Genomic DNA, 21395 nt, shown 5'->3' with positions numbered 1-21395 from the left:
AAACTACAAAACATATTAAATGAGGTGAGCTTCAAATCTAGTATCCATTACAACTGTTTGCTTTATATATAATATTCTTTCCTTCATTATAGCATGATTTGCACTTGGGAGAACAAACAGATATTAGGAAGAAAGAAAAAAATATCAAACAGAAACGAAAAGACTAAAGGCCTATATACACGTGGAATATTTGTACGTAACCAAGCCATTCTATTTTAAGAAACAAAATGGGCATAAAATTCACCTTTTATGTTCTTTTATTAACAAGAGTTATGATTCGTATATCGTTACTTTGAACCTGTAGTTATTTGATAGAAGTTAATGTCATCAATCTCTATGGAATTGGTTTACCCAAAATAATTCTGTCTTTGAATTTATTAGCAATAATTATTTCCACAAATTTCTGTTTCAATAATAAAGAAAAAAACAATAATAAACAAACATATGCTAAATAGACACACACACACACACACACACACACATATATATATATATATATATATATATATATGTATATATATATATATAATATATATATATATATATATATATATATACATATATATATATACATACACCCACAAACACATACACACATACATATGCATATGTGCGTATATTTACACACACACACACATATATATGTATATACGCATTCATATATATGTGTGCGTGTGTGTCTGTCTGTCTATCTATCTATCTATCTGTTTGTCTGTCTTTCTTTCTCTCTCTCTCTCTCTCTCTTTATATATATATATATATATATATATATAATATGTCCATGTTAGCGTATATCTTCTGTAATTTGTTTTTAGATCCTCATCTAATTATCATCAGCCACAACAACAACGCAAAGACTATTGCAGCGATATCTATCACCCGCATCACAACGAACACACCACCACTACCACCACTACCACCACTACTAACCAAACAACTGAAATAGTTACGGCCACCACAAATGTTACAAAGACAACAGAAACGACCTCGCTGCCACCACCAGCACTTCCGTTAGAACCGCCTCATTATTACAGCAACAAATACAGTCAGCGTTTCGATCGCTACTTTCATTATCCTCCTTGCCTCCATCTTTATCACTACCTCATTCGTTACTCACCTTCTGCATCCACATCGCCGTCGTAGTAGTTATTTTCTCTTTCATTTACTTTGCTTCCACATTACCTCAATTAATCAGCAGCTACAAAAGTCAACGTTCCTCATCTGCATCACATAACAGCACGAGTTGCTTTAACACAAATACACATTTATCTACGATTTGAGTCAATCTTTTCTGTGCGTCATTTAAAGGCCACGTGATATATTTACTATCGTTCAATCTCCGTGTTGGAAATGACACATATATACGGTGAGTGTCGAACTCGAGAAATGACGTAAAATATTTATCGACATTCATGTTTGAAGTGTCACATCTGCATGCCAAGCATTTCCATCTGAATTGGAAATTATTTTCATTTCACATACATGCATGCACGCATGCCTACTTTCATGCATGCACACATACGTACATACATAAACCAAACGAACGCACACAAACACACATATTTTGTACGTAGGGGGGTGAATGCATACGTACGTATGCGTGTATGTATCTGGTATATGTAATTCAGGTGGAATTAAATGAAAATAGCCAACTAGGTATCATACTGAAAGCATATAATGCAAGAAAGAAATTATCAATGGCGTATGCACATGAATGATAAATAGATGGCTCTTATTCTCTCACACTCTCCTGCTGCATCTGCCTTTATATGTATATAAGTTTATAGATATATGTATGCGTGTGCGAACACATGTACATATGTGTCTGTGTGTGAAAAATATGTACACACACACACACACACACACATATATATATATATATATATATATATATATATACATACAGATATTTTTCACAAACCCACATGTATGCATGTGTCGCACACACATAGATATGTACATATACTATTATATATATATATATATATATATATATATATATATATATATATATATATATATGTATTTATATATATTTTTCATCAGTTCAGCTCAAAGCTGTGCCCAGGCTAGGGCACCACCGTAATTATTAAGACCCTCTTCTGATACGTGGCATTTGGTGAATAAGGGAGTTTGATGTTGCTGCCCTCATTTGCACCTCCTGCCGTGGGGTAGGTTCAGCTGGGACTCTCGACAAGAAGAGATGCTGTCTTCATTTGAAAACACCTATATCCTCTTTATGTAGGTCCCTCAGGATCCTTGGGAGAATATTAAAACAGATGTGGGCGTTTGAAACCCAGGCTATTGCAGTAACTGGTCCTTAAGCGCGATGACATTGCTGGGATCTTTTGCACTGTGCAGTGGCATCCGTTCCGGCATTTGTGTAGCTTTCAATGCCAAAATTTGGCACAATATCAGGTCACTGTCAATAACAAAAATGAGGTTGAGTTGTATTAGGATGAGATGAACTTCACCTGCCAATAAATGAAAACACGTTTGCATCTGAAAAAGAATCTGTGTAATTTCTTGTACAGAATGTGCAGAGAATTATATGGATCAAACCGAATTGATCCTTGGAACAAGACATTTCTCTACATAGCTCACAAGTTAAAATGTGAGAAAACAGAAAATAAGACACATGAACATATAGATATATGAACAGCAAGTAAGAAACCACCAAATATGCATTTTTCCTTTGTATATCGATGTAGCAATTACACAACAGAGCAACAAGGTATCAGCACGGAACAATCTTTATAAACAAATACCGACCACTTCTAATTACCTGTGGGAAAGGAGATGAGAGAGCAACTGTCATTCGTACTGCAGGTTTTTCTGAATTTGTCACTATTACTACTGTAATTAAATTATACAAGCAGGACTAACATAGCAACCAGCATTGCTATTGCTCTTACAAATAATAACAACTCCTACAACTTCTGCTACCTCTGATAGCCACTCCGTTTGTTTTACCACTACTACAACGCAACATTAATCAGAGGGGAACGGAATCTCAGCATCTCTAGGAGTTGTGTAAGAAAAACGTGAACTTTCAGAACCAATCTCTAAATCGGATTTTTAAGCGATTGAAATTGGAAGCATATTTTGATAGAAATATAAATAAATGCAGCAAATGATGTACGTTGATGCCTGTTGTTGCTTAGAGTTTGTAGATCCTTCACTGAACAAAATGAATCGTTAAAAGCATCAAAGCAGTGGTAATTCTGTCATATTTTCAAGGATACATTTTCTACTCATATAAATCCGTCTAAAGCAAAAGTGTCCCGTTATTTAATTAACTGTTTACGTTTAATTGTTGGGGTTAAATGTTATGGTTTCATAAGACACCCCAACACACAGATGGAGATTTAAAAGTTATTTTCTAATAAAATAAGCAGAAGCTGATTTCTTAAGGAAGTGTATCTCTGAAGTCAAGCTACATTCAATGTAATTATATTTAAGATAAAAATTGGTAAAACAACAAAATTTTAAAGTGAGATGAAGCGATGACCGTTCAGCGTTCAACCCATATTAAACGAGAAATGGCATATTGATTAGAAACCACAACTTTAGAGATGTAACTGATGCAAAAGTTGATTGAGTAGAGATTAGGAAACATGGAGATTTAGAAAATGTTTTTGTTTTTATTTGTTCTAAAGAAGAAAGATCATTTGTAAATATGAGTATTGAGCTGCTAATCTACAGCGGTGGTCCCTAAAGGAATATGTTCTTTTACAAAATTCCCGAAATTGCTAACATACCAGATACTTGAAATGAATAGCTGTCCTGTTGTATTGTACGTGAATGAATAAGAAAAAGGCGTGGAGTTAAAAAAGGGGGTGAGATGGGAAGTTACTTCCGAAAATAATGCAAATTGAATATTTGGTAAAGCAAAACGTTAATAACCTAATTAGACACAGAATGCTGGTGACGAAGAGGGGGCTGAATGGCTAAACAATCATCAGGGTCACATGACATGAAATAGATGCGCTAAGTCGAAATCCATTAGACTTTGTTTCTTTCTTTCTCCCTCTTTCTATTTCTCTCTCTCTCTTCTCTTTGTGTATATAAATTCATAGGAAAAATAGAACTCAGAATATGTGTATATGTATATATATATATATATATATATATATATATATATATATATATATGTGTGTGTGTGTGTGTGTGTATGTGTATTCGTGTGTGTGTGCGCGCATATAGACACGAATAAATGCGTTTAGATACACGCACAGAGAAACCTATCTATTGGTGACGTATGATAGATTACTATTTATTTCGTGTGAAGCAATCGTCTATTAATAATCAATGGATGGCTTTATTCAATAACTGGTTCTCTGATTGAAGAATGGACATCATCGGCAATAATCAAGAAGAAGAATCGACACATGCATTCGATCGGTTCTGTACAGTCTAATGTCATTACCGAAGGGCTGCTGCAGACCGTTTTCGTAATGTCAACATCGATATATTTTGTGAAATATTTATAAAAAAATTCATTTTACTATTACATATATATAATTTGTAAACGATGCGTTTATTTTCATACAAGCGCACTTACATACATACACATGGGTTTACATACACATACACATGCATACGTATGCGCAGACGTGCATGTATACATTTACAAACATGTATTCATACAGAGACAAATACACACAGAGAAACACACACACAAGCGCCTCCACGCACGCATTAACACATATGAAACGTACCATATCTCTGAAAATGGTGTATTTCGAACATTATCATCCGTATGAAAGTTTGTTCAGCTTTGATAGTAAACTTGCAGAAAATTGTCATTTTATTTTTATTGCGCATAATACATGATACTCAATGATACCAGATCGTAATTTAGTTCAATATATACGTATTTATGTGTCTCCATAAGAAAAGTTGTGGGTTGTTTTAAGTGTTGCTATGATTAGATTTAAGAGAGAAGTTAGTGTGCTATTTCTTTCTTAATTACAGTAAATATAATTTTTTCCTTTATTCTGTTCATAAATTGATACTTGGTATCATTCACCTTACCTATGGGATTCCTCGTATTTACGCCTGTGTCCGTTTGTAGTTTGGCGCATTGATGAGTGTGCTATCAACATAACACAATATTTTCTGCGTATCAATGGTCTATTTATGAATTCTTTCAATGAAACACTTCGTTTTCTGTTTGTCTCTATTGCTTTCCTAATTCTTCTTCTCGGTGATGAGATGAGAATTTATTGTTAAGATTTATAGGATAGCGCACAGAAGAAATAGACGGTTGCAAGTAAAGTAATGGAGATAAAGAAAACACTGGAATAACATCAAACTGTTCTGACAGTGAAGCTAATAAATTGTGACTCATAAAGTTTCTTATATACATTATTGTTAAATAGCATACGCAAAGTCTCGTCTTCATGCAGATTGTTTCACACTCATGTGTGTGTATCTACATAAGCATTTCTATGTAGGCGTTTTCATACCTGTGTATATATATATATATAACCCAAAAAACACTCACATATGTATATATGCATATGTGTGTATACATATATATTTGTATGCATATATGCATGTGTCTGCATACACACACACACACATATATATATATATATATATATATATGTATATATGCCTGTGTGTGAGAGAGTGCGTGTGTATATAGACATGTATACACATATATTCACTCCTAGATATGGACTTATATGCATGTTTATATGTATGTGTCTGATTGTGTGTTTTTGTGCTCTATGTGTGTGTGCGCGTCGGCGACGGCTGAGAAATAAAATTCTGTGGCATAAACAGGAACTAATAAAGAAATTCTTTGACATGGGTTCCAACATTACTCCAGCTCACAAGAAACCAACATTGACACAATATGGGGGCGGAAATTTCACTTAAAATATAAATAAGCCATATTGGAGAAGTGTCTAAAACATTTAGAAATCATCTTAATCTTCCTCCAAATGTATCTTGATTCTAGTGAGAACGACTTTCACCAAATTGTTCCCCAAAAGATTGATGCACCACGATGAATGCAAATTTCTAATGTTGCAGTTTTGAAAATCCGAAATCAAACTAAAGCATAATGCCCAGCAGAACTTGAGATTTATATTTGTCAAATCATTCTTACTATCAATTAGAATCCGGTTCTTCGTATCTGGGAATACAGAAAATAACCTACAGATTTTAAGCAAGTGTAAACTATACCCAAACATAGTATCATTACAAATATACAAATGTATTCACTCTAATTCAGTAAAAAAAAAATGTCTCAAATTCTTTTCGACCTTTGGTTGTTACAGAAAGTATTTTCCGTGATGTTTGTGCCTGTCATGGGACTGGTAGATATGATCTTTTACTCACGATAAATCCGGGGAAAATAACTTTAGAGACCTTATTCTTTGAGTGCAATGATGCACGCTGCCATGAACGCACCATGTTCTGTGTAATTTATATATTGAGAGTTGCAAAGGCTATTCATGAATATACGAATGAACGAATAGAATATATAAAAAAAGAATCGTTTTCCTTCCTGCAACGCCCATTAAAAGGCGATATATTTTCCGCCGATACATTTAATGTATACTGTTCAGATATGATATGATAAATATTACAAATCTAAACTGCAATGCTGTTCGCTCTTATTATGATAAGAGAGTCTTCAACTTTCGCAAATGGACATGAACAATGTTTATATTTATTTTGCGTTTCACATGCTTGAGATAACGCCATCATAGCGTAGAGTTCTTAATATGTATAAGAGCTTTCAGACATATTTGTGGATGATTACGAATGATTTGTTTTTCGAGACGTTAATGCAAATGTATCAAGGAATTTGTGCATCTCCACCTAAAATGGAAAGTACACTGCCGTATTAAAGTTACATTCATGAGACCTTGAAGTATTTTAGCATTTTGTTACCTAATGTTTATCTTCAGATGTAATCGTATTCAATAATGTTTTGAAATCTAACTCGTTTTTAACATCGAACTTTTCAGAAAACTGCACAAGATCGAAACGGTACGAACTGGATATACTTCAACTCTTCTTTAGGCACGAAGACTGTGCATTATTGCTAACAAAACTGTTAATTTGGAACTCTACAAACAAACGATGAGAAATATTCTGTTCTTATGGAGACAAAACATGGCTCCGAATTGTGAAAATATTGACTGTATTAGATGTCACAGTATTGGAACGAAATTCTTACATCACAAGCTCCGATGGGTCGGAGAGTTTGCAAAATGACCGCAGAAGATTACGATTTTTAAGAACGGAAACGGTGATGATACAGTGAGCAGAATACTCACTAAATGGATTATTTCGCAGCTCGAATCATCTGAATTTCCACTCAAGCGAGTAGAAATTGTCACATCGGAAGGTATTTCCTACAGAATATAAACTCAAAGTATATGTAAGAAAAGTTGATTTGGACGAAGGCAATCAGGTACGGAAAGTAGACTCTTCGATAGAGATGGAAACTTATATTAGTGCATAAACTGTCGGTACTATTAGGTCCAGAACAGAAACTTGAATTCTTCATGGAATACATATCTGTTTTGATAAAATTGATTTGGGACAGTTTATCAGTAGACGTCAGTCTGCGCTGGTCACTACGCATTCCTCCTCTCTCAACTCGACCTACACAGATTTAAGCCGGCCAATAAACTTTCTCGACAGGTAAACTTTTTACTCGGTCATGTCACCAGGTCGACCGAACGAAAGGCTGAGAAGGGGGTGAGAAGGTGTGTATGAAAATGTATGTGTGTTTATGTGGGGTGACGGAAGATATACAAAGAATTCACAACGACCTCGAACCCACTAAACAACTCAGACACCACCCATATTGCTTGGGAGTCCGTCTAGTGCATCCTGCATATTGTTCTCAAACCGATCTCTGTCTTCCGCATTTTTTTTTGCAATATTTTAAACTATATATATATAAATACGATCTAGGGATGGCAACTAACCAATTCGGTGGAGTTGAATTTGAGATTACGAGCAGCAAAGTAATCTTGCTGTCATTCATGGAATCCAAGCTGGATGATTAGCTACGTTGACTGGAATAACTTGCATGATATCAAGAGGTTCAGCTATAAAAGTGACATATGTAGCGTATATTTTACTTTTCCACACCTTCAATTTGGGTTCTTCCCCCCCCCCACACACATATACACACGAACACACACACATATACATACATATATATTTAGATAAATATATACACATATATACATATATGTATATATATATATATATATATATATATATATATATATATATATATATATATAAATATAAATATATATACATGCATATATATAATAATATATATTTATATATGGATATATATATATATATATATAATATATATATATGGATGTGTGTGTGTGTGTGTGAACATAGGTCTAAGAGAGAGCAAAGGTGTTTGAAAGACTATGACGTACCTACTGCAATCTATTCTCGCTGTGCTCTGAAACATATTACAAATTTTCTCAATTTGATCATTGGTTGCTTATCACCACATCATAAATGAAAACAGCTTCGTAAGTCATAAACGCGCCGTATTATGTGCTAAGTGATTTGGAAAAGTGTTTATAGCGTTTCTTAAATTTTAAGACAAGCAAAAAATTTCTATTTGACCTTTTCTGTAATCCTTTAATTCCTCATGTCCATATAATATATTGTTTATGTATCTATAGTTTTGAAGTCTCTCCAGGTTTCAGTGAGCAGTTTAATGCATAGGCTATATGTTCCGGTAAACACACATACACACATTATATATATATATATATATATATATATATATATATATATATATATATATATATATATATATATATATACATATATATATAATGTGTGTGTGTGTGTGTAGATATATACATATATACAATTTATGTTTGTATATATGCATGTATGTTTATACATATATGTATATATCAATATACTCGTCTGTATCCTTCCCTGTATATATGTTATTTATATGCATCATTTACTTAGAAGCATGTGTATGTGTGGGTTTGGGTGTGCCCATTTGTGTGTATGTGTCTGTGTGTGTACATGTATAAATATATCTATATATTTTCATAGGTGTATATATGTATGTTTACACACCTATACAATGAAAATTCGTTAGAGAGTGCGATAGAGATATAAGAGACAGTATTTTATTAGCACACAATACACATCAATGCAAAACGCTCATAGATAACATTATTTGAAGACATTCAGTCGAACTGGTTGCCAATCGGTGCCATTGAGAGGTGTAGCTTACTGGAAGCAATTATATCACTGTGTGGCTGCCAAATATTTTATTGTTTTGCAATACGTGTCTTTAAAGTTTAGCGCGAGAGACTATTAGTGACTCACAGCAGTCGATTCAAACTCGCTGGAATTACATTTATAGTCGCACATTGTATATATTTGTGTTAAATGACTTTATTCCACCACGTCCAGAGAGGAAACGTTGCTTGTTCGACTCTGAATTTCATCAGTGTGCAGTAATATTGGTACCACTAATTCTACGATCTCCAATGCTTGGTATATTTTTATCTGTCCGGCACTTAATGTTATCATCTCTGTTATCGAGAATTTGGTCTGTGTCATAAAAGATATCAGTATCCATAAATGGTTTCTAAAAATGGTACGAGATGCTCCATTACGAAGGAGAATTGCAGGGCAGTGAGATGGTAGAATTGTTAGTATGCCGGAAAACATGCTTCGCGGCATTTTGTCCGTGTTTACGCTTTGAGTTCAAACTCCGTCGAGATAGATTTTGCATTTCCGTCTTCATTTCGGTGTTGATAAAATAAGAACCGGTCAAGTACTGGAGGTCAATGAAATCGACTGGGTCTTCCACTAGGATTTCAGACCTTGTGACTCTAGTAGAATGGATTAGGAAAGAGAATTAGCCTATTAACTACATTCCGTTTTTTTTTTTGCTTAAATTAAAGTAAAAGAATAAAAGTATGCTTACTTAGGATAATTTGAATAGAGTAGAAAAGGTAGTTCGATGGCCACATTCGAATATGACTGACATTGCTTTTCACATGTCTGTTCAACATCAGGAATTTTGCAGTCATAATTCGCTAAGATTTAATATTCACAAATTGACCGAGTGTCTTTTTGTAAATGCAAAATAAATGATTTGTGGTCATGGAATGAATCGGAATGCCACGTTTCATAGTGTGTACCAGCAATATACTGTGTGATGCATCAATTCAGCCGCCTTTCTACTAACCCCGCCCATACAAATTTGTTTTCTTTTACTAAGCTCATAAATCAATATTTTTGATGAAATCAGCGATTGCACATCTCTCTCTCTATCGAAGTCTCTGTTGTTCGTGTGCGTGTGCGAGAACATCTGATCTTCCTTTGTACCAACATATTCTGTGTTTATTTTATTCTTTTGCTATATATAACTAATTAATCACAAGGTTTTCACCCTATTCGTCTGTCTGATACACTAACCAACAAGTGGATCCTTAATATATTCATTAAATTTTTACTACTGGTTTGTCAAATACAATTTTCATCCATTCAACTAGCAGGCTGTGCATGATTTCTCTTATGCGATAACATCAATGCCAAAACTAAAGGAACTGTAAAGGATCAACCAATCAATAAACTTCAGAGGGAGGTTTGATTTCCACATTGACAGGTATTACTTATTGATGCAGCACTAACATCCATGATTAGAGACGCATGGAATAGATTAATGCAAACTTGCATTGCAAGGATTATAAACATGCAATGTAGCATAGATCGGCCACCATTGAAAGAATGAGAAGTCAACTGTTAGCCTAACGTGTTTTCACAGTCTGTCGAAATAATATGGAAATGGTGCAATAGGAATAATGTAAACCATTAATGTCTTTCAATTTTTTTACGTTTTCCCAGCAGTATTTTATATTGTAGATACTGCCTTGACCGACTGATGCACATATGGGTATATATATTTGTAATATTTAAGTCTATGTAATCACACAGACACACATACACACGCACCATAATATATGTGCATATACTAATACATACATACATGTACGTGTGTGTATATTTACACAAACACACACACACACACATATATATATATATATACATACATGAATACATACTTATATATGTATGAATACATACTTATATATATATGTATGTACACAGAGATAGATAGATAGAACTCAGAATATGTGTATATGTATATATATATATATATATATATATATATATATATATGTGTGTGTGTGTGTGTGTACACAGAGATAGATAGATGTATAAAATTAAATTACTCTGAACAAAATGCAAGATGACGACTCCCAAAAGGGGCTCGTTTCAAGCCCATTTTTTGTATATATTTATACAGTCTTACAAGAATTCCCTTGTATTCGTTTATCTGAAAAGATGTGAAAAGGGTATATATAACCATTTATATTTGAGTGATTATATCTAGAATACAAGATTTCATTCATTCACCTTTGCTACGTGTAACGTTGAAGGGGGGGAAATGACGTCATCTGACGCTGCCCAATGATCAGTAAGTGGAATGATCTTGAACAGTACCACACCTGAGTTGGGAGGTCGAATGAAGAGGCTAAATCCTTGTTTATCTTCTCTATGCTTCCTGCTTAACTCCTCTGTCTAGCTCCATATTCACTAATGTCCTCTTTCAGACGCTTTTTCTATGCTGTGCACATCTACCTTTTTTCCCTTATAATTAATACAATGTCTCTACAAACTAATTGAACAAGTATTTCTACACATGTGAACAACATGCTTACAATCCATTCTATTTGCAAATGTGCAAAACATTATATATACATCCCCCACCACATATATATATATATATATATAATATATATATATATATATACATATATATATAGAATGGTTGTATACTGTCAATCTAACGTGAACGTGGCAGTAGAGGATTACACCACCGCTGTTCAGCCCTAGGAAGCATCGACGCTTCCTGATGGCTTCGACACATTTTTTTTCCTGTGTCCTTATATATTTACGAAAGGAGACAAACACCCCAGCAGCCAGGCCTGCATGTAGAGACACACATGTTTCAGGATCTGACACAGGAAAAAATGTGTCGAAGCCATCAGGAAGCGTCGATGCTTCCTAGGGCTAAACAGTGGTGTTGTAATCCCCTACTGTCACGTACACGTTAGATTGACAGTATACAAACCAATCTATCGCCCCACCACCGTACTTATCTCTATGAGATATTTAGAAATTTAATATTTCTTATATATATATATATATATATATATATATATATAACAACAACAACAATTGAGGAACGGCTATAATAGGCCGTTCGACCCACTAGAAATGGCAGCTAGGGCTGCAACCGCAAATAGTATTAAATCCGAAATCAGAGAAAAATTAAAAAAAAAATATATATATATATACATATATTGACGGAGAAAGACCATCACTGAGGATTGTCATACAAAATGCCAGTGCATCAGGTTATTGCACCACCAGTTAGCTTTACCTGGGTTCATAATCCCGGTTTCCATTCTCGGCGCGGTGCCCTCCTACTCGACTTAGCATCCCATAGGTGACTCACTAGCCCTTACCCAATCTAAAATTTTAGGTCCAATAGATTCGGCACACTAGCTCACAGACCCTCTCCACTCTAGTGTCATAGACAAGTTCACAGAGAAGCCATTTTAAGTCATCCCGTACTAATATGGGTTGCAAGTTCAGGAATGTGGGAAAACCATACTCTGAAGCTGGGGCACATCTCCATTCCTTGCACTTCTAGATTTATGTCACAGTGACTCTTTCATTAGGATATATTTTCACAAATGCTAACGGGTGTCTCATGTCCAGTAGTTTTCCAGCACGACAGACACCAGCCCGGAATTTCTAAGGGTCCGTTCTATTGCCAGATAGAGCCTACACTCCGTTCATCAGTACTTTCCACAAGTTTCGCTTTTACTCATGGTCAAAATAGGGTCCGTGGTAATTACTGACATTCAACACCTATCTAGGACTATGCTAAGTATAATGTCCCTTTCTGTTAAGGTAGTTGGTAATGGTCAAGAGAGGTTTGATAGGGATTTCTGACAACGAACATAAAAGATCGTGAAACAACTGCATGCAACGGGAGACGGAAACATTCGTATCCAGAGACAGACCTATCAAACACTGATGCATTGATTATTCGACAAAGTATATTTTACTACGACATAGGCATCCATGAACAGTAATTGAATAATTCATATTCTACTATTTCCAAATATTTCAATTGAAAGTTTGTTTGGATCACAAGAGTCATTGCTTGATGATCCCTTTGATTTCAACTTTACTTTCTAAAACTGCGGAATGGTAGCAATAGAAAGGAAAGCATACGGATTTGAATGTAGATTTTGTTCTTGATGTCGGGGAAAGAAAGTAATTTTTCGACTCGTTTCCGAATAAGCGGTGGCTACAATGCCTTCATGGAAAGATTCACTATCTCTGTTTTATCATGGGCTTGGTGATGCATAATTAGAAATTGCCTTTCAGAGAGATTCACAATTTAATACATATCCTTCTTAATGGTGCATTTAGAGTAGTACGTTCTATAAGAAATAATTAGGCGTCATTCCTTCAGCAGATTAATGTTATCACGACTTTACGATATATTGGGATTCCATATCAATACCTCATGTCTCTTATCTAATCTCGAATCTTATCTCTCAGTAGCAGATAAAACGCCCATCGCATTATTTTGCTCAGCAGAGAAACCTCACCCATTACTTTTAGTGCATCTCTGCCAAAGAAACAACAAAACAAACCACCAGACATCCTAACAGACACAGCTCTAAGCTACACGCACTTCATGAACACCTATTTCATACACATAGGTACACAACTTGTTTTCTCAGATTGCTCGTCCCTCCCATATCTTTAAACAATGTGCGAAAGAACTGACTCTATCGCTGAAAAGCACCACCGATGACTTTCAGCATAGTTATGTATATCCGCCTTTGTAATCTCACTAAAATTTATTTCAATACAAAGAAGATCAAATCAGAAGGTTCCGTTAACTATAGTTATATTGTACTCACTGGGAATCATCAGTAATAAACGACACGGGCATCTCGAAATGATCTTTTCACTTAATGACAGCTGTTATTCCGTTCCTAACTTCAGAACTACAGGTCATATATTCCCCCAAACTATCATTTTTTACAGTGGGTTCATTACCACCTGGATATGAATAGTTGTGTCTGATGTGCAAACGCCTCTTGGTCTATTTCTGGGTAACTTCCTCTTAAAGTTCCCGTGCGAAATGTTGTCTAATAGGCCCCTGTTTTGTCAACCACGTTGAACGTCAGATTAACTGTTGATATCCACATATTCTTCTATACGCCCACAGCCTATTTGATGTCTCACCCAAAAACGGCGGCTGTTTTGTTATTTTTCGTGAATAATTCTAAATACTACACATGAAACATCTCTCACGTGCAATCTGGAAACTTTAACACAAAGGTGTAAATACACCTTAAGAAGCCCACAGAAAACAACTTTCAATGACAACACACCGACTATGGTGCTTTTGGTAACACACCGCCTGAATTACGTATACATAACAGGAAAATATCATCGTATCGGAACCTTCCCGTTAAGGTGCTACAAATTTTATGTATATATGGATATCACTTAATATATCCCTTGCTCAGGGAACATTTTCAGCGTATGATACTAAGTGCTGTGTTCCTCTGTGTACAGTTTTGATTCGGGAACGCATATGCATGCATTATAGCGGTACCACTTAGCATGATAATGATTTATCCGCCACTTTGTTTTACAAAACAGTTCATCCCTTGATAGTAACACTCAACAGATATTAAAATGGTCTCAAAATAGGGATAGCTTCCACATCTGCAACATTGCTTTTGTATCATGTCTGTACATCGATAATCGCATTACTAAATTCTCTTCCACGTTATTAGTTATAAATTCGATCAGAAATCTATGCCAAATCTATCCCAAATTTTCGACTCGTCAATCACTGCTGCAATGTTCCACATCAGTGAGGTGTCTAGCTGGGTGTCATCTTAAATCTGATATTTCCGATCTATTAATGTTTTCCTTCGAGAAGTATCTTGTGCCTTCTATGATTTTCACTACCTGACATACCCTGTCGATGGAGCTCAAAACTTAGCTCTGAAGGGTTCATCATTGCCAATATTTCCATGAGATCCTCAGTTTCCAAATGTTTTCCACGAACCTTATCGATGTCGATTTACGGGTGTTACTCGTTCGCTAGACGCAAGTGGACAAAAATATTTCGTACTAAATCAATAAAATATTAATAAAATACTATCAGTTACAAATTCAGTTTCTTGGAGCACTTTATATTTTGAAGACTGGCAAGATATATTCTCTATTATTAGTTCACAATCTCATTTGATAAGTACCATAGGTTATGAACTTAGAAATAACAAATACGAAGTCACATCAAGACAAATATAAGTATGTACGCAACCATACACCCATGTGTACACACAAACACATATAGACACACACACACATATACTTAGTGAGGCATACAGACGCATAAATACAGGTAGAGATTGACTTTCAGAGAATTTTATCTAAATGGAGTTTCTCGCTCGGATTGTGACATACAGATTATTGTGCGAAATGTATCAAAACTTTAATCTGAGTAAATAGATCAACAGTAGAATCGTATATACTTCAATATTCAGGCTCTTCCTCAATTTCTTCAAATGTTAATCTCTACTCAGAAGTTTGCAGTTATCATTTAACAATCGGAATCTTATCTATTTATGTGAGATTGCCATCAGTTCACTTATGGAAATATTCACATCTAAATTCATCTTTCAATTATTATGAAATGCTAATATTTCAATCATTCTTATAATAATTAGTTGCTAACTTTCTCAGTCGAATTCTCACAGAGTCTGACAAACATTGCTATGGATACCGCAATAATGGTGCTCTGTTTTGTTATCTTTTCAACTCAGAAATATTCTGAAGATAAAACTCTTTCAAAATGGAAGTGTGTATGCAAATGATGATGTGATAACAATTTTTAATTTTCTATTGTACTCCTGCATACGCGCGCACGTACACACACAGACACGCACATACACAGACACACACACATACACACACAGATATACACACACACAGACATACACACATACACTCACAAACACATACACACACACACTCATCTGCACACTCACATATTTATGCATACAAATATATTTTATGTATATATATATGCGTATGTGTGTGTGTATATATCAATATACATACTAACATATATGTATGTAAAAATTTGTATATATATATATATATATATATACGTACATTCGTACACATTATATATAAATGAATACAAATGAATGTGTCTCTGCGTGTATATCTGTAAATATGTGTGGGTGCAATTGATTGCTCGTATTCACCAATCTACTCTTTCAATATCTCTCTCTCTCTCTCTCTATCTCTTTCCATGATTCTTTCTGTATGAACACACACACACGCGCACACACACGTACACGTACGTAGCCGTTTGTGCATATATGTATCTATGTGTGACTGCTGGTTTTGTGTGCATGGGCATGTGGGAGTGTACGTATATTTACAAAGATGTAACTATCATCATCAACATCATCATCAACATCATCAACATCATCATCATCATCATCATCAACATCATCATCATCATCATCACCATCACCATTATCATCATCATCAGCATCAACGACCACAGTTTCACATCAAATGTGTAGTTATCGACATGTGTAATTGCCATATATCTATTACTGTCGCTAACTGCTGCTGATTGTTTCCCCCCTCGGAGTTGCATAATTGGTTAAGCACCAAACAGATACGATACATTATGGTTTGCAGTTGCTTACCAATATTTTGTTTTGAGTTCAAAAGTTGTTAACATCAACTACACATTCCATTCGAAATAATAAAGTATACCAGTTAAGTAATGAGGTTGATGGTATCCACTAACTTCCTTCCAACAGCTGTTTGTTACTGTTATTATTATTATTATTATTATTATTATTATTATTATTATTATTATTATTATTATTATTACTATTATTATTATTATTATTATTATTATTATTATTATTATTATTATTACTATTATTATTATTACTATTATTATTATTATTATTATCATTATTATCGTTGCTCTCCAAGGCGGCGAGCTGGCAGAATCGTTAACACGCCGGGCGAAATGCGTAGCCGTATCTCGTCTACCGTTACGTTCTGAGTTCAAATTCCGCCGAGGTTGACTTTGCCTTTCATCCTTTCGGAGTCGAATAAATAAGTACCAGTTACGCACTGGGGTCGATATAATCGACTTAATCCGTTTTTCTGTCCTCGTTTGTCCCTTCTGTGTCTAGCCACTTGTGGGTAGTAAAGAAATATGTATTTTGCCAGTCACTAGTTTCCGAGTTCAAATTCCGCCGAGATCGACTTTACTTTTCATCATTTCGGAGTCGATAAATTTAGTACCAGTTGAGCACTGGAGTCGATGTGATCAACTGTCCCTCTCCCCCATATGTCAGGCCCTGTGCCTATAATAGAAAGGATTTTTATTCTTGTAATTTATGTTTAATCTGCAAGTTTGTTATCGAGACACACCCAGCCTCCTAAGATGTGTAAAGGATAAGAGATGTCAGAGTAACCTGAAAGAATGAGGAGAAGTAACAGGGGTAGTAGCGAAATATTCCTGCGTAATACAACACAAACATTTAAATTGATAGAGTTTTTTCTAATGATGTGAGTAGTACTTTTCAGCACAATCTTTTGAATTACTCTGAGAAATGGTTCTCCTGGAATGTTATCTAGATGTTGTTGTTGTTGTTCGTTATTATTATTGTTATTAATTTTATTTTTACTTTTAATCTGCATGTTTGTTAGAGTCACTTGCCGAGACACACCCAGTGTCCTGGGGCGAGTGAAAGATAAGGGATGGTACAGTATGACTGCCAGGTTGAGGATGGGAAGTAGCGAAATATCTTCATGTAATACAACGCAAATTTAAATGGATAGGGTTTTCTAAGGATGTGGGCAGTAATTGTCTGTACAGTCTTATGGATTTCTCTGAGACATGGTTCCACTGGGATGTTATCTAGATGATTCTGACATCTCCTTTTTATTATACCTAGGGTACCCACAATTACAGTTTTCGTGTTAAGATGCCACGTCTTTTGTATTTCAATATCCAGGTCTTTATATTTACTTTGTTTGTCAAATTCCTTTGCAGATATATTTTTATCAGTGGAAACAAATCAATTAGTCTACAAGTATTTTCTTTCCTGTTTTAAATATTTATGTCTGGTCGATTAGCCTGGATTGTTCTGTCATTGTTGATTGGAAAATTCTAGAGCGTAGTGACATTTTTACCTTTAGCGACTGGCACAGGATGATTTTCATAGCAGCAAGCAGGAGTACTGATTTGTAATGTTTATCCAATGTAAATACTGTCCTACAGTATCCATAAGTTTTCCGTATTCTTGCAAGTGCTTCGAACCCTTCTGATAACCCTTGCTGTCCCCAAGAGAAACCTTTCTGCAGGATCTCTACTGCGCACTCTATTCCAATTCGTTGTTTCGTGTATGCGGTATAGGAGTTAGCTCCCCTGTATTTATGACCGTCCAGAATTGTTCAAGTTCTGCGTTAAACTGTTTTATTTAATCTTATCTCAGAGTAATTCTTTCACTTTCCCAACATTATTTTACTTCCATTGCTGAAAGCACAGCATACATCTCCAATACATTTTTACCAAGGTTTTTACTAGAATCGTTTTGCATTAGAATAAAACTGTTTTGTTCAAAGAATCCTTATCTTTTCCTTTTTATGACGAAATTCTTTCAGTTTTAGGCGTATTTTATTTCGCGTACATCTTGTTTTGCTGTGGTTGTTGCTTTCCGTTTCTGTCGTCGAGTAATGTTGTCTTGATTTGACGATGTGTTGATAGATCCTATCTCTTATTATCTATCTTATTTCTTAATATTTATTTTCCATGGTATTTACTGGAACTTTGATCCACCTCTTATTTGGGTGCATCATCATCATCATCATCATCTTCATCATCATCATCACCATCATCATCATAATCCTGCTCATCCTCCTCCTCATCATCATCATCATCACCACCATCATTACGAGTGATTATCAAACTCGTTACTGTATCGGCGAAAAAGTTTTTCTATTATGTGGTCTGGCGCTTTACATTTTAGGTTGAAATCAAACCGAGGTTACCTTTGAAACAGAAGTCAGGTCCTGGAGCCGATGGTTCTGATTAAATGTACTTCCCAGGTGTTGCACGTAAATTAGAAATCATTATTAAAATCAATGGCAAAAAACCCCTGATGTTACTTTTAAGCTGGTACCTTATTTCCATAATTCTCTGCATTTTCCCGATTAAGACTCCTAAAATCGTTGCATTTTGTTTTCAAACATAGCAGAGCATCTCCTGTCTTGAGTACGGAATGGTCTACATTGTTTAACAGATTTATTGATTGTAAAATTGCTGTTCGTATTTTAGGTTTAATTTTCCAACAATGCTGAATTATTTTCAAACACGTTGTCTACTGAATAAAAGGGGTTGTGGATATATTCACTCAAACTTTATCGTTTAACGAATCAACTGATATTCCTGTTATAAAGAAAAGTGACTTTACTGGGAAAGAAGTCAAGCCTCAAGAGACTCCACACTGCTCAGCAAGTGTCATCATGAAATACAACAATTACAATAAGAAGAAATCCAAGTTAGTTAGTTAGGTAATTTTTTGGCTCAGAAAGCAAAAAGCAAGGCCATGTAGGGGGACATGGAATTATGTACAAGTGCGAACAGCACAGCATTGCATAGCCATTCCAGACCGTATTGTCAAGGAAAAGAAACAAACAATTTAAATGACTTAGCTTCAGTCGCTCTGGGTTTTCAGGTGGACCAGCAAAGAGGCGATTTATGGAACAGACTGGTAGTCTGTTACTCTACTCCTTGCTGAACGGATTTGTTTTATAGATACCCACTCCATCTTTTGCCAGTATCTACAGTAAATTGAACTCCGCATGCAAAGTGTACTGAGGTGCAATAAAGGCGTCACAGAGAAAATGTTAGTGCACTCTAGACTTGAGAATACTTTCAGATGCTTACTGCCCCTATTAGTTGATTAAGGCAATTGATGTGTGTTGCATTTTAGAGGGGAGGTTAACAGCGAATGAAACCCTCAGTATGAAAGAGAGCGAAGCGAGTGGCTTGTTTCGGAAAACTTTTGAGTCAAAGCTTCTATATGTAACTTCCAGATATTCTTTCCGTGATGGTGTTGCCGATGGACATTATCATTTGAAGAAATCTCCACATGCACACGCATTGATCCTATTTTGAACTGGCCGAGAGGAAAACAGATCGACCAAATTGTCCTTCTTCGAGTGCAGTATCAGAACATCATTAATTTGTGGACATCCCTTGAGTGGCTGTTGTGAAATATAGTGAATGAGTTGCAGGAAAATGTGGTGATAAAAAGAAGGCGAAAGATCAGGTTATATAAAATGCGAACATAACACATACTAACAACATCCCATTTGTTGATGCTATCTAACTACTCACTACAGGAGCGGGAATATTTTACTGTTCATTTAAACTCAGATAATAGGGATCCAAACTGAAGGAAACGATCGAAATCCTCGGAGTTGTGGAGTACCTCGATCTGATAGAGGGGTTAGACATTCATACCCGTGCGAGTGGAATTCCACCCATTTATGTAACTCTGCATTCGTCTGTCATATACTCTATCACTTGTTTGCCACCCCTCCGATATATATATATATATATATATTATATATATATATATATATATATATATGTGTGGTGTGTGTATATATGTATATATATATATATGTATATATATATATACGCACACACATATTATATATAATTATATAATGTATAAATATTTAATATATATCCTCTCTCTCCACCGCATATGTATATATATATATATATATATATATATATATACATATATATTTATATAGGTATATATATTTGTTCATAATTATATTTGCTTATATATATACGTACACACATATATATAATGTATAAATATTTAATATATATATCCTCTCTCTCCACCCCCATACGTATATATAAATATATGTATACATACATATATATATATATAATATATATATATACATACATACATATATATATATATATATATATATATATATATATATTATATATATATATATATATATATATAGATATATATATATATATATATATATAATATATATACATATATATATACTTGTTTATATTTATATTTACTTATATTTATACAGACGTATTTTCTAACACGTTCTATATAATGCGTTTTGTATTGCATGCT

General features: G+C 34.7%; 1 long non-coding RNA gene across 2 annotated transcripts in view; it reads left to right on the top strand.

Moving 5' to 3' along the window:
- The first annotated feature begins 8471 nt into the window (after positions 1-8471).
- Positions 8472-21395, top strand: part of LOC118765503 — a 41414-nt gene continuing 28490 nt past the window's right edge. Inside the window, exon 1 of one of the 2 annotated variants that reach the window (XR_005001365.1) lies at positions 8472-8582. This is a non-coding gene — a long non-coding RNA (uncharacterized LOC118765503). The remainder of the gene's footprint in view (positions 8583-21395) is intronic. The other variant, XR_005001364.1, reaches the window with a different exon arrangement.

Source organism: Octopus sinensis, linkage group LG12 (assembly GCF_006345805.1).
Source record: "Octopus sinensis linkage group LG12, ASM634580v1, whole genome shotgun sequence".
NCBI classification, from domain to species: Eukaryota; Metazoa; Mollusca; class Cephalopoda; order Octopoda; family Octopodidae; genus Octopus; species Octopus sinensis.
The sequence above is the reverse complement of the archived record's forward strand: the minus strand, read 5'-3'. Positions and strand labels throughout refer to the sequence as shown.